We start from the raw sequence: 15,144 nt of genomic DNA, 5'->3' as shown, positions 1-15,144 counted from the left end.
CCCTGCAACTCCCACTGCCATCCTGGGGGATTTTGCTGATTTCCCACTACTTACAATGAATTAGGAATAGCACCATCTCTGTTAGCTTTGATTCTTACTCAGTAGAGCTCGCTCAGATAGGTCCTGATAAAACTTTACCTAAGAAAGATACAAGTCTCCTCCTACGCGTAAATTACAGGGAGAAGATTGTTTGTTTTGTAAAGTGTAACTGCTATGTACCATTCACAGGCTGCATCTTGCACAGTAAGTGAAGTAATTGTTGGAACAAGCTGATGGAATCAGTCCTTCCCTTTGCTGCCATTCAGAATGGAAACACCAAATGGGGCCAAATTCTGCCTAGCAGAGTTCATTGAGTTTTTGCTTCTAGACTGGCATGGCTGGAGGATGCATCCATAAAAATTCAGTGCATGTTAGCTTTGAATAGACTGAGAGATCCTGGCAGTTTTGCAGCAGAAACATATTTTCCACTGACTCCTGAGCTTAGCCTTCATTCAAAGGGTAGGTAAATCATGTTAGTCTGGTATGTGATAGCAAGCAACCCAACACACATACTTTCCTTTCTGTGTATACATTGCTATGTGACGCCTACAAAACATGGTGAGTGCCCTCAGAAAGGCATCCCTGTAGGGGGATACAGTGTGGGTAAATGAAGGTGGCATAGAATGTAATCTCATCCCCCAATGAGTTGCAGCTGAACCAATTACTAAAGATCAGGAGCAGGCCTGATGTTAACAGGCCACACCTGTAGCCAATAAGAACAGTGTTATAAAAGAGTGGATTGGTGGGATCTGGAGTCAGATGGCTGCTGCAAGGACCAGGGACAGTCAGTGCTCAGAGGAGCTGCTTGTGAGAAACATCGAGGAGGTACCAAACTCTGGAGATATGGAATCCTTGCACTATAATGATAATACCACTACTTATCCTTGTAACATTTCCTATATGGTCTTAGCTATAGACAAATGTATTTTTTTTCTGTAGCAGACAGTGACAATTTCAGGTGACGTGGGAATGGGAGGCTACAAAGAGTGGTTGGGAAGAAGTTGTTATAATGCTTTATGTTTAAAAAGTAGGCAAAAGTAAGCATTTTATTAGGAGGGGCAAAACAAGATATACATGGAATAAAATTTAAGTTTTTCTTGGGAGACACAAGAATACCAACTGCCTTAAGATCTTCTGCCACTGATCATATTACAGTTGTTGTGACAGGACTATGGCTGATATACTGTGCATGATTTCTTTCTTGGTTCTCCACTGACTCTCCTGCACAGAGAAGAAATATAGGTATTGCAAAGGGAGAGTTAGCTCTATTTCAAGCCAAACTATAGCCTGGAGTGTTCCCCTGAGCTGGGCTAAATGTTGCTTCTGGCCACAAAGTGAATTTTGAGCGCATGAAGGTGTCTTTAAAAAGTAAAGATGGCACTGTATTGTGTAGGCAAGGATGTTACACACTTTTCCTTGTTTATTTTATTTTTCAGTTGGGAGAAGTAGGCTTTTTTTGTCTGGAGTTATATTTTTGTCTTCAGTGAGTGCTTCTTGGGAGCTGAAGTAGAGCTAGCCTCAGTCAAGACATCTGTAAGTTTTAAGCAGTTTTCCCCATCCTAATGGGACTGGATAATTTCCACTGCTAGCTGAACAGCAGAACAATAGCCAGAAAAAACATTAAGTGCATTTACATTTTTGATGCTAACGGCCAGAGAAAGAAGAACAGATAAATGGTGTTTACTCCATTTATCCTCAAGCTCAACAGAGTACATAACTTCCCTTAATAAACCCCTGTAGCACAGGCAAGAGGCAATGGTCCTGGTTCCTGGTGCTTGTGATAATTTGCCAATGAAACATAAAAGTCTTGGATGGTTTGTGTGTTTTTTATTGCAGCTTTTACCCCTGCAGCCAAATTCTCCAAACTGCTATTTTGTTTTTTCAATGAAGGCTTCAGAAGGGATTTTGTAAACAAAAAAAAAAAAAACAAACAAAACTGCTAGAGAATGAATGGCTGCTAGCAGCTGATTTCTTAGAGGAGGTAAGTTTATAAGTGATTGGAAAAAGACAGAAGGATATCTGGTCACACACGTGTGGACACACCTTTGCACTGCTCCTCAGAAGTGTCCAAGTGAAGTTCGCCTCCGGGGTGCAGTTACACCCTGCACTCTGTGCCCAGCGCAAGGCTAAAACGAAGTTTTGTCCTGCAGACAAAAGGAGTCCTTCGGCTTTGGGAATTTAACAGGAGTTTTGGATTAGTAGGAAAAGGGTAACTGATTCCGTTTGAACATCTGGATCATACAGATGAGTGGTTGGCCAGCACAGGCATACAGTCCTCTCTGTGCTTGGCACTGGGGATATCCAGAGGACTTTTCCTAGATGTATACTTGACAAAGAGCAAAAGGGAAAGCACCTCAAGCCCAGCTCAAGGGTGGGTTATTTGCTCCGGCATTGACCTGCACTCCCCTTCTCATGACACATCCAGGTCCCTGCTCGGGACGGCTTCTCCTCGCGCGTCAGCTGCTCGGGCCTGTGGCGGCGGGGCAGAGGGAGAGGACACGGGCGGGCAGCGCTAGAGGAGTGGGAATTCTATCACAGAACGGGGAGAAGCCAAACCCACCGCTCCAAAAGGTAAGATAATTGCAATAAACCCCAGAATTAAGAAGCGGGCCCACGGCCTGCCAGGACCAAGCGGCTCTCCTCGGGCGGCCTCGCCGGGCCGCGGGAGCGACCGCAGCCAGCCGGGAGCAGTGGGAGGAGGAGGAGGAGCGGAGGGAGGAGGCAGCGCTGGCAGCCGGGCGGGGAGGGGGCACGCGGCGCCGAGTAGGAGGAGGACTAAGATGGCCACCAGCCGCCGCGGGGAGCGGCCCCGCTCCCTCCGCGGCCCCCTCGGCGCGGCCCGGCCTTGATGGGGCCGGGACGACCCCGGCGCCCGGACGGTGCAGCAGCAGCAGCGGCGGCGGAGCCCGCCCGGGAGGAGCCGTCCTCCCGGCCCGGCCCGCACCGCCCGGCCGCCGCGCCGCGTAACCCCCCGAGCTGAGCCCTGCTCGCGGAAAGAGAGCGCAGAGAGGAGAGCGAGGAGGGACGAACCGCCCGCCGCCCCCTCCCCGGGCCGGCACAGCCGCACCGCCGGGACCTCGCTGCCCCCCGGTGAGTGCCCGCTGGCGCTGCCCGCCACCTCCCGGGCCCCGCCGCTTTGTTGCGCCGTCGGCGGGCCCGGGGAGACCCGGCGCCCCCTCGGCCCGGCCGCAGGCCCCGCTCCCCGGGGATGCCGAGCGGCCGGGCCGGGCTGGAGGAGGGGGCGGCGGCGCAGGTGCCGGGGGCGGCCGATCATTGTCACTGCGCGGGCACCCCCCCCGCCTCCGGCTCCAATGCAGGGGCCGGGGGGGGGGCGGGGGAAGCCCGGGGGTCGCGAAGGAGCCCCGCGAGCGCTGGGCCGCTCCGACCGCCTTTGTTGTGGCTGGGGCGGGCGGGTTTCCCGCGGGAGCCCCGGCGGGGTGCGGGAGGGGCTCGGCGGCCCCGGCCCAGGGGAGGCCTGCAGGGAATGTGGGGAGGCCGCCACGGGCCCTGGGCGGCTCACAGACGATGGGTCGGGTCGGCTTCCCCCCCCCCCCCCCCCCGCGTTTTATTTTGATTTTTCATGCGGGTACTGATTTTGGCGGCAGCCTGGAGCTGTCGACCCCGCGGTGCGGCAGGGACATTGAAGTTACAGAACCCGACAGGTTTGTTCCCGGTGCGTCCCTGGGGACAGGGGAGTCGTGGCCCCTGGAGGATTCGGAACGAGTTATTGAGGGGATTTGCGGGGCTGCTGAAGTACCTGCTCCTTGTCTTGAGCGTGGTTTTCGCCCTGCAGTTTTGAGAGGTGGTCCACGCAATGGAGAGGTTTGCATAGAGACTAATCAGTTTCAGCTGGGTGCTGGAAACCCTGTGTGATGTTCACCTTGAAATGTTAAGACTATAATTTCTAGCTGTGCCTGCATAGCAAAACACTTATGGAAGAAGTGCAAAGGACTAGATGTATTTATTTTGACCTAGAGTTTCATGAAATATTTAACTGAAATTCTTTTTGCTGACTAGAGTAATTTGCAGGATTTCAGTGTAGACCTGTGAGTCCTGGCCTTATTTTAACGACTGAATTTTGGTTTCTTGGTAATGTTGGTTTGTGATGAGGTCCATTCGTGTCCGTGTATTGGACCATGAAACTTTACTACGAAAAACAAGTGGTGGGTTAAGAGAAGTAGTTTTTGCGTGTTGTAGCTAACAGAAGTTATTTTTCTTCACTGAAGCTGGGTTGCTCCCTGATGCCTGTGCATGCTTCTGTGCCCAGTTAAGGCTGTACAGCTGTAGGATATTCCTGAGCTCACAGAATCCTGTGAGCCTCTGCAGAGAGCCAGCTTGATTGCATCCTTGGCACAATTTGGTGACAAGCTAGCAGTATCTTGAAGTAGGCTATGTGAACAAATTGTACAGTCTGTGAACTGACATTTCTGCAATGTCTCATTCATCCTGCACCATCTTGGTAGACATACAGCGTTTGAAGATATGAACTTACCTGCTGTGGGAGCTGGTCAGTGGCAGTAAGCCAGCTAAGTGTCTTTCTTTGCTTTTGGGTTGTAGGCAGGCAGGCATCGTCTCCTGCAAGTGTGTCCATGTTCATGTGGCATTGTGCCTTTGTTCTGTGGCCCTGGTCAAGATGTGCTGGCAGTCCAAATTCACGTTGCATGTTTGGACTGTGAGTGGGGGTCTCCTCACTGTGTGGTGTGAGTCTGTTGAGCTCATTTGGAGCCAGCTCTGGAATACTCAACACTGTTGATAACAAGGTGTTTTGGGTAGAAGAATCCCTCAAATATCAGATTGGAGGATCGTATTCTTCTCTTTGTTATGTGTTTGCTATGAACTGGGCACATTTGCTTTTCTAGTTGGGCAATTTTAGGCTTCTAGACTTGGAATAAAAATGTAGTATGTTTTGGTTCTTATGGTCATATTGCATCTCTTAGCCAGCTGATTATCTAGTTAATCATGATGCTGCTGTGACTTAGTATCTTCAGCACCCATTTGAAGATGTAATACAACATTTCTGTATCAAGGTTTAAGTAAGGGTTGGTGTGTCCTGTCAGTTGTTTCCAGTTCAGTACATTGAGATCAGCTACTTGGTAGTTCTGCTACCACACAGTACTAGGGAAAGAGAACGGGACTGTGGGAAAAGAACGCTTGTCTTTTTGTTCAAAGTGGTAGCAGAAAGATGCTAAATAAAAAAATAATTATAGTAATTGATAATTTCAACCTTGATATAACAAGGCTACGTTATCTCGGTATAGGAGTGGTCTGAGAAGGTGATGTGACAGCTGCCTGTGTGGCTATTCAAACCTTGGTACTTAATTCTGGCTTAGTGGAGCTAAACTGGCATGAGTGTGCAAGGTGAGCAGGTCTTCAGGATGTATTGATGTGTGTTGCTGTTAGAGGAATTCAGCAGTGTGTTTCAGATCCAGCAGCCTTGCATTAACTAATTCACAGTTTTCCACAAGTGTTCTGTGGGGTTTCTAGCATTCAGGAAACTTTCAGTGGTGCTTTATGTGCAGGGAATGGGGGTGAGTGTGGACAGATGTTCTGCTTACCCTTTGAAATGCTCAGGACTGTCATGAGATTATTTGGAAACTTTGGTGTTGTAACATGGTGTTTCACTTCCCAAATATTGATATGAGTTGTTCTGTGGCTGGATTTTGGGCTGTTACTTTGGGTTCTGAGGATATGCTAAGCTGAAAAATGTAAAGAGAAAAAAGTGATTCCCCCTTGGGTGGTTAAATTGTCAGACGACAAATCTGTTCATGTTAATTAGCATGTTCATGTCTGTAAGTGGTTTTTCAGTCCCTATTACAAAATAGTGGAAATACTGTTTCAGCAATGGCCTTTGACTTGCAGGACTTCCTGCCATGAGGAAGTCTTGTGTCATTTGTCCAAAATAAACAGACTTTGAAGAGTTCAGATAAAGTATGCTGTGAGAAACCATACATCTAAGTCACAATTTACCCCCTATTGCTTGCTTACTTCTCTGATAATTATTACCATGGAAGTCTGTTCTTATGGTATGTTACTAGAATGTAACTTGCATTTTGTAATGGGATAGAATGTAACTTGAATTTTGTAATGGGAAGTAGAATTTTCTGTTGGTCCACATACAATTTCTGGATATGTGTGTAGGTGGAAAACAAATTATTTCCTCATTGCTTTAATATAGCAGCTTTTGACTTCACTGGTTTCCTGCTTGATTCTTTTTTTTCATGCTGCTGGTGTTGCTGATTGCAATAGTACACTATTGGAAGTGTCCAAGTTATGACAAATACATACAAATGTCAGTTTCTTTGTGTTTGGAATGCTGGTTGCTTTAAGAAGTACTTTTTTGTTACTTATCTGTCCTGAGTGACCAACAGCTTGAGTCTATAAGCCTTCATGTGTTGAAGGACTGAGGTGCATTGATGTAAGATTGTCATATCTCCTAGAACAGCTCTCTTTAACTTTGTCATTTCATTTACAGTTTCATAATGCAAGAGTGAAACTGTTTATCTTCTTCTGGAGACTTTCATCCTGCTGCTGGGCTGTTCATACCTTGTCCAGGCTGGGGAGGACATGATAAGGCTCCTGTGTGCATTTGTTTTAAGCTGCTGTCCCACAGACAGCACAAAGTGTTGCCATGTCCTTTTGTTGGTACAAAATCCTGCTGGCAGGATGTAACATTTTAACTGAAGTCGCTGCTGGGGAGGTGAGAGCAGCTTCTTGGCTCAGGTGAGAGCCCTGCAAGCTTTGCAGGCCTGAGTGTGCATTAGTGGTGATCCAGCCTTGAGAGCATCTGTTCGGCAAGTGACCCATGTTTGATGGGGCAGTAGTGCGGGCTTTGGCTTTTTAGTCATGTTCCCTGTTCTTCTGGGTATTGCAGGTAAATGTGTACAGCAGCTCCCTGGTACAAACAGGGCCTTGGTGACTGCTCTGAGGACTGAATGGCAGCATCTTGCTGGGGAGGGCAGGGTGTAGTCTCAGGTGCTGGTGTCACTGTTGGGGGAACTTTGTTATTCCAAGAGCTAGGAGCTCTTGGCTGGTATCAAGGCTTTCAGAACAAGTGAGAAGGGCTGCTTTGTCCAGTCCAAAGAAGGAAGAATAGGTCTTGTTCCTTTTCTATTTGCTTTGTTTTAAGTATGCAGGAGATTTTTTTTTTCTTTCCTTCAAGTCTTTTGTGAGTGAAGATGACCTACGTCTTTAGTTTTTTCCCATGAAAGCTCTGGGACAAAATTTTCTGATGTTGTTCTGTGTGTAAATGTGCAGTTGACATGATTTTTGACCATTGTGCTGATGTTTTTGAAGTTTTGAATGACAGCAGGGAATATTTTTGGCTTTTTCTTATGGTGTATTTTTTCTTTTTTTCTCTCCCTACCTGTTGAGCAAAGCTGTGATAGTGGAAGTAAAACTGTATTGAGATTTGGGGGGGGGGGAAAGTTTGATGTTTTGGAATTACTTTATTCCAGTGAGAGCTACATGCTATCTTTTGGGATCTTTCTCATATGAGGGAAGAGGGGTTTGACTGCTTTGCTGATTTTGGTGTTTCATCACTACCCTGTGATGGATTTCTGCCTGTCTTAAGCATGTGACTTGTAATGCTTCTCACATATCGCAGAATAGGAACAGATTTGCAGAACTTGCACATGTAAAAAATACCTTCTGAAATTTCAAATGCACTAGAACAGTATTGTGCTAGGAAAGAGGGAATTGTGTGGAAGCCATAAACAATAAGGGATGTTGAGTGGTAGGAAGACAAGTGTCTTCTCATTTCTGGGCAAATTTTAAGAAATGTCAGTGAAAGATGAGATGGATGCATCTGAATTATAACAATCAGAAATGCGTTAATAGGCTCTTTAGTTCTTACAGCATCACAAATATTGTTATTTCCATTGTTGTTACAATATGACATGGAAAAAGCTTTGATCAGGTTGGCTAACCTAATGTACAGACAATAATAAATTTGAAAACACATAGAAGTGGATTTTCCAGGTGGGTTATTTCATCCCTTTCTATCTTGCTCTACAGATTTTTTTTTTTTTTGTTGCACTGTAAGCATGTAAGAGATAAATTCCTGCTTTTTCAGGCTGGGTGAGTATTCATCAGTTCCATGGGTAACTTAAGCTTCTTTTTCCAATTCTAAGACATCCACCTTAGAAAAGTCAGACCCATTTAACTATAAAGCTGGTCCCTCTGTTGAATCATACATTTTCTTACTAAGGGCTGTAACAGTTTTCATTTTGAATTTGCATTTGAGGATTTGTAGTGAAGGATTTCAGAATTAAGGGGGAGTTAGCAACATTGATCCTTACCTTAAACCAGCTATATCAAATAAGCAAATGGGAAAAAAACCCCAAACCTTCAGAGCTGACAATTTGGTAGTGCAAAGATAGACACATGGCTAGAAGGAGAAGAAACTCCTACACGTTCTTAGGTGTTTTGGGTTTTTCTTGGGTCTTTCAATTTTGGAATGTGATGACTTCAGTGAGAGTGTAGATCAGTAGCTCTTGAGAAAAATGTACATCTGGCTTTCTATTTTACTTCAGCTTTTGTTAGAGCGATCACCATGCATTGGGTATGAGAGAGTAGCTCTACCTAGTGCTGCTTTTCTCAGTATCGTTCTGCCAGGTGGAATGTGGGTGCAAGTGAACCATGTTTTATGTTCTTACATTACCAGATGATTTATTATTTTCATCTGAAGACATGGTGAAAATCTCGCTGTTGTCCGAAGCAGGATGGTTTGATTTGTGTTAATAGGTGATGGCATGTTGCTCCAGAAAGTGGAATGTGTTTGAATGCCATGGTGATAAATAGTGTTGCTTTTTATCCCTGGTTCTTGTTGAGAACCAAAATCTGAGCTCACAGATGGGCTGTAACAGGAAGAGAGGGTTTGTACAGCAGGAACTTCCTAAAGTCTGTGTTTGGTTATTTGGCACTGTAAGCATATCCTTCTTTTTTTGTTTAATTTGAGATAAGGGGAATAGTAGGAGAAATTGCAGGCCTAAGCAAATGCCTAGGGTATCCAGAAGATATGTTATTTAGAGGATAGAGAGGGATAAAATATGCCAAAGTATCAGCTTGGGTTGGTAATAAAACTTTCTAAAGACTTTTAAAGTGCTTGGATGATGGGCAATCCCAAAAGGGAGAGACTGTTCAGAGTGCCTTAGGTGAAGTTCCCTGAGAAGGTTAATCAGATGTAAGTGCACTTGGCATAATGAGCCTGAGCTTTTGTCTGTGGTTTATTAGACCAGTGGGGAGTATCAGCCTGTGGTAGAGAGCTGTTCTAGATGAAGCTTGCTTTTATGATAGGGAGGCAGCAGTGGCAGTACCAGTTCATGTGATTCCTACAGCCAAGGGATGCAGAGCTGGGAGGGGGCCAGCGATGCGTGGAAGCAAGCTCAGAAATTATACTTAGGTTTAGGGGAAAAACCCCAAGAAACAAACAAAAACAACACCCCCAAAAAGCCCCAACAAAACCCTCTAAAACAAAAAAATCAAACGGAACAGTTGCCTGAAGACAACCAAAGGAGTATTGGAACCAAGAGACAGGAATTCACCACCTTGATAGCATTCAGAGTGCCATTGATGGTCTTAGGATTTGGTTCTGCGTTTGTATGCTTGCCAAGGCTTGTTTACTTCTAATGGGATTTTAAGGAGGTCCTTGGGTCTTCAAGTGAGAGCCAGGAACGAGGTGAGGCCTTAGTTTGTATTTGCATGAGTGCAGAGAGTACAGAATGTATCACATGGCAGAATGACAGACAAAACAGCTGAAGAGTGCATTTCTTAATGTGAAAGTTGGGCCTTTTGTTGTTCTCAGAGTTGAAGTGTCATGGTGTAGGCCCTCAGTAGAGAGATTGGCTCAAGTTACGGCTTTTAAAGCATTGAAAGCACAAAGCAAATTGATTTCTTTTTTGATTTTGAGCCTTAAGCATGCAGTTGTCATTTTTTCCCCACAGCTTGTGAGGGTTACGTCATCTTTGGAATCTTCACATGGCAAAATTCTCTGAGCTGGAGTGCCACAGGTATGAGACTGAGAAAGCTGTGATCAGAGCTGGTAATATTCTTGTCATCACTGGTTTCCTGTCTGATAAGGTGACTGAGGAGGAGTAAAATTTATTTTATTTGGGAGTTTCTTTACACTTGCAGAAGAAAGAATGCCTATCTGAACAGACAGAAGTAAACATTTGTTATAATTTTATAAGCAGTTATGTGGAATAGGCATAGAAACCGTTTTGGTATTGCATCACAAGTTGAATACTGGTACTTGAGTCAGCAGTTGAGCAGTGAGCCACAGTACAAATGTAAAAACAAAGTCTCTATGGGTATGGTCTAAGAAAATGATAATTTGCCTGTTAATTAGGTTTGCAAAAGTTTCTTTTTAACAGTTCTGAGCAGTGAGCCTAAGCCAGTGATGAATACTTAATTTAGATTTTGAGTGGGTCATGAAGTAACCAGGGAGTATCTTCTCAAGCTTTTCATTAGATTAGAGTGTGTAAAGCAACATGTCTTATGTTGACTGTAGCAATTTCTGTAGACAGAAATATTTTGCTTGCATTTCTTTCCAGCAACATAGCCATGTTCCCAGCAGTGTTGGATCAAGACAGGGGAGACCATGGCTTCCCTGCTGTCTGTTGAAAGCCCTTGTAGTTCAGCTGGTGGTGTTTTTGTACAGACAGGACTCTGGATGTGCTGTATAAGTAACAGGATTTTTTATTTTTTACTTGTACAGTGTCAGGGTTTATCCCCAGCTGGTAACCAAGCCCCATGGAGCCACTTGCTCACTTGCACTGCACCAGGAATGGGGAGGGAGTCAGAAGGGTAAAAGCTGGAAAACTTGTGGGTTGAGATCAAGGCATTTTAACAGGGAAAGCAAAAGCCACACACACAAGCTGAGTGAAACAAGGAATGGATTCCCTGCTTCCCATGGGCTGACCAGCTTTCTCCAGGACAGCAGAGCCCCATCATGCATAACCATTTATTTGGAAGATGAATACCATCACTCCCCTTTCCTTCTTCCCCTCACTTTGTATACTTGGCATGATGTCACATGGTCTGGAATATCCCTTTGGCCAGCTGGGATCACCTGTCTGGGCAGTGTCTCCTCCCACCATCCCAAGCATCCTCAGCTTCCTTGCTGGTGTGGCTGGTACAAAGGGCAGAACAGGCCCTGGCTCTGTGTGAGCACTGCTCAGCAATAACAAAAACATCTCTGTATTATCAACCCTGAGTTCAGCATAAATCCAGAACACACCCCCTACCAGCCACTCTGAATAAAATGAACTCTACTCCAGCCGAAGTCAGCACATAAACTTCTCTGGTATGAATTGGGATGGCCTACTGATCAGTTAAACCCTAAAGTTATAACCTGTTTCTATTTCAGTAAAGCACATATACATGTATTGTATGCTTCAAATACAGATGATGATGTGAATGTTTAGGTTTTTGTTTGTTTGGGTTTGGTTGCGTTTTTTCTCCTTTTTAATAAAAGGAAGCAGAGGAGGTGTGTGTACTGCAAGTAACGTACTTGGAAAAATCTTTTTAGTCTAGCTATGTGTCTTTGCATTGTGATCTTTCTTTAGAGGAAGAGATCAATATAGTTGATGTTTGTCTGAAGTAGCTCAAATTGAGTAGAGAATATACCAAGGTGAGGGTTTAGGTTCCTCTGGAACAAACAGAATAAATTTAAAAGATGAAAACACTCTTCCACTTTCCTGTCTATCCTCTTTTCCATGATCCTTTGCAGGATGAAGTTGAACTTGCCACCTGAGTAAGGATAAACATTTCAAATGAAAATGTAATTAGCACGGAGTATGAGAATAAGCTTATTTAAATAATTTAGGAAAAGAAAAGGGTGCCGTCATTAGTAGGTGTTCATATTGTGTGGAATTCAGCCTAGAGTTGTCTTGTTGCATTAAACTGAGGGTTGTAGTGCTGAGGTGGAAGTCCCTAGACATGCTTGTTGTCTGCCTTTGAAATACTCACAATGAGTAGGAAAGTGGAGCACCTCAAGCACTGCAGGCTCGTAGTAAATTGAAATGCATTTTTTTGACTTGGGTTCAACAGACTGCTGCTGTCTCTGAATACTAATCTTTATTATGTGATGTGAGGAAGGACTCATTTTAAATTTTGAGTTCACCTGGAAAAGTTTGAACACACTGGACAAGTTTTGGTTGGAAGGGACATCTGTAATCGTGCTTGAAGCAGGACATTTGCAGAGGTTGGGAACATAGTGCTTGAGGCCTGACTTTTTACAGAAAGAGGTAAGGGTATGGGACAAGTTTTTTAAATGCTTAAAATAGCAAATGAAGACATGGGAATATTTCATGTCCACTGTGAAGCTCAGCGGCAGATAGGCAGAGAGTGATATTTTTTTTTCTCTACATGATACTGAAGATAGTAAAATAATTTTTAATGTGGTAGGCTATGAAAGTACTGGATATTTTACTGTAACTGGTTTTTTGTCCACTTGTGGGCTTATAACTGGTCTGTGGCTCAGACTTGTGTGTTTGCTCTTGGAGTGGTGGGCAGCAGTGATGTGCCAGCAGTGGCTGAGGGAAACCTTGTTGAAAAGTGAGCACAGCTTGCAGAGGGCTCTTACCTCTACCCAGGAGAAAGAAAGCTGCTTTTGTAGACTTAAACAAATTAATTACAAACAAGTGCCCTTTGACCCTTTTACTTGGCTTAGGGTGGGTGTTCAAAGAAATAAGCCTGCACTTCATCAGGTGGAGAAGTACAGGAGCTTGGTCAGGAGCACCCTGACTCAACCGAAAGTTTGCTATTAACTTGGAGCATGTCAAGAACACTGGTCAGAAGTCACACTTTCTTGTTAAAGCATTAAATAATGTTGGATGAGAAGTCTCTGAACAACCCATGTTTTTAAAAGAACTGCGCTGTTTGGGGTTCATGAATGGCCTTGATATTTAAAGAAGAAAAGTAGGTGCACAGTGTGCATTTTCTTACTAATGTGTGAAGACTGTCTTTGAGTAGTTTTCTGTATAAATGTTTCAGGAAGATTGCTCTGTCTACATGAATGGAAAATGGAGGCATGATGCAAACTTTTTTTTTCTGTGCTATTTTCTCTTTAATTGAAGTATTGCGGTTATTTTTTAGTCGGGACAAGAGGTATTTGTTTGCATGTATCTTGAATTTTGTAGAATTTTTTGCCTTCTTTTAAATTTTGTTAGTATGGTGATGTCCAGTTTGCCAGTTAACAAGCAAAAGTCTACCAATAAAAAGTAAAACCAGCAAAATAGGTCCCTTTCCCTCTGTCCCTAGCTTCTTTATTAGCAGCATGTAAGTAGGAGAAGAAAAACCATAGTGTGACAAACAAGACACGAGGATTTTGTTTTGACCATTTTACTGTAACTCTTATTCTTTGGGTTAAAAATAAGTTGTGTTGCCCTCCAGCTCTCCTCTCAGGTACTGTTAGAATAATGCTTAGGCTGAGCTGTGTGGAGTGTATGTGCTTACAGATATTGCAATAAAAACTGTTCCTTACTCCTCTCTTGCAGAAGGAATGTGGTGTTCTCACCCTCCCTTTCCTTTTTCATTGCTTATGCTTATGTTGATGTTAGTTTATACCATTTGTTACAAATACTCCTGAGATGGGACTCTAAGACGTCAAAGAAAATATTGAACAGGTCTGGGAAGATGGTGGCAAAGCTTCATCATGAGCTGAAGGCTTGTACTAAGTATGTAGGCTTGTACTATTGTCTCAAAATTTATACCTCTTAATAGGTTACTCTCATTTTCTGTTTGTTTTGAAATGTCATGTTGATTCATCTTGAAGAATAGCTAGCCAGGTTTAAATTAGTTTTTATTTCAATAAAAAGGCATGGTAAAGGAAGAGGTAAGGACAGAGAACATGGGCGTTCCGGAGCAATAGCTGAAAAACATTTGTACTGGAGCCCTGTAATTACAGTATGTTCCAGCTTTTCACTCTGTATGGTGTCCTTTCTTAGTTGAAAACAACTGCCTTTTGAAGAATCTGTTGTTTCAGTTGTGATGATCAGCTTTGGATGACTGTAATGGTTTTTTGCTGTAAGAAATGATTATCTACATAAGTAGTGCTGCAATGGTTGCAACATCTTTTATTTGAATGGAGGTATCTCTTTTAAAAAGATGCTCTGTGTAATTCATGGCTGTGAGTTAAGGGGGAATCTTACATGGTTAATAATGTGTTCTCCTGGCCAGTTACCAGTCCTAAGAGGTTTCATTTTCATACTGAAAGTGAGTTTGCTCACTTTCCAGTAGGTGTTGTAATGCCATTATCTGCTTGGTCCAAGAGCCCTGAGCTGTATAAATATGATCTGCATGCAGAGATGCCGACTCAGGCTCTTTTTAGCTTTATCTTGACCTTCAATTATAAATTTAGCTTTCAGTAATAAAATATATTTAAGTGTTTGGTAGTCATTTGTATTCTTGTTGCTCTCTTGAGCTATAAGAAGGCTGACCTTTAGATGTCTCAGAGTAGTCTGTTGATGTGCTGGTTTGTGCAGTAATATTTCTTGCCTGCTTTGAAACCCTCCCCTCCTTCCCCAGTTCAGGGATGCCTCCTACTGCCCTCGAGGGTCATGTAACTTACGTCACTATGGGTGTGCTGGTTCTTTTGGGATTTGTGTTCTGTGTGTTCAGATCCCTGCTTCCCAATCTGGTTTCTAGCACATAGCCATGCATTTGGAGGTACTAAAATGGGTATGATTGGAAGGTGCCCTGTCTGCAAAGAGGTGCAAATAATTGTATCCAAATAATTGTTTTGTAATTACCATCTACTCCCCCAGGGTGCTCATCCAGATACATGAATTACTGGCTTCTATTTCTCATATTAGCTGGTGTGCCTTTAATGTGATTAAAGGTAGGTTGCTGAGCTGAAGGTATCAGTTTAATGGTGCTGAGCAGCATGTGCCAGTTCTGGTAGTGACTTGAGTATATTCATGTGAAGATACCATGCTTATCTCAAAGTGATCAATTTAATAATGCAGGTGAGATAGCCATCTTTCTGAGACATTCATATATGCTGTCAAATCTGAACTAATATAGCTTGTCTAAATAACATTATCACCATTATCGTAGTCACAATTCAGTCTCAAAATGGTAGAAGTTTAATTACTCAACCCAGTA

At 43.7% G+C, this 15,144-nt stretch overlaps 1 protein-coding gene across 2 annotated transcripts in view; it reads left to right on the top strand.

Annotated features, from left to right (window-relative positions):
• Positions 1–2,803: 2,803 nt before the first annotated feature.
• Positions 2,804–15,144, top strand: part of WDFY3 (WD repeat and FYVE domain containing 3) — a 153,055-nt gene continuing 140,714 nt past the window's right edge. For both annotated transcript variants that reach the window (XM_064711261.1, XM_064711260.1), the window contains exon 1: positions 2,804–3,129. The gene's annotated coding sequence lies outside the window, so the exon portion shown is untranslated. The remainder of the gene's footprint in view (positions 3,130–15,144) is intronic.

The sequence above is a fragment of the Zonotrichia leucophrys genome, chromosome 4, assembly GCF_028769735.1.
Source record: "Zonotrichia leucophrys gambelii isolate GWCS_2022_RI chromosome 4, RI_Zleu_2.0, whole genome shotgun sequence".
NCBI lineage: Eukaryota > Metazoa > Chordata > Aves > Passeriformes > Passerellidae > Zonotrichia > Zonotrichia leucophrys.
The sequence above is the reverse complement of the archived record's forward strand: the minus strand, read 5'-3'. Positions and strand labels throughout refer to the sequence as shown.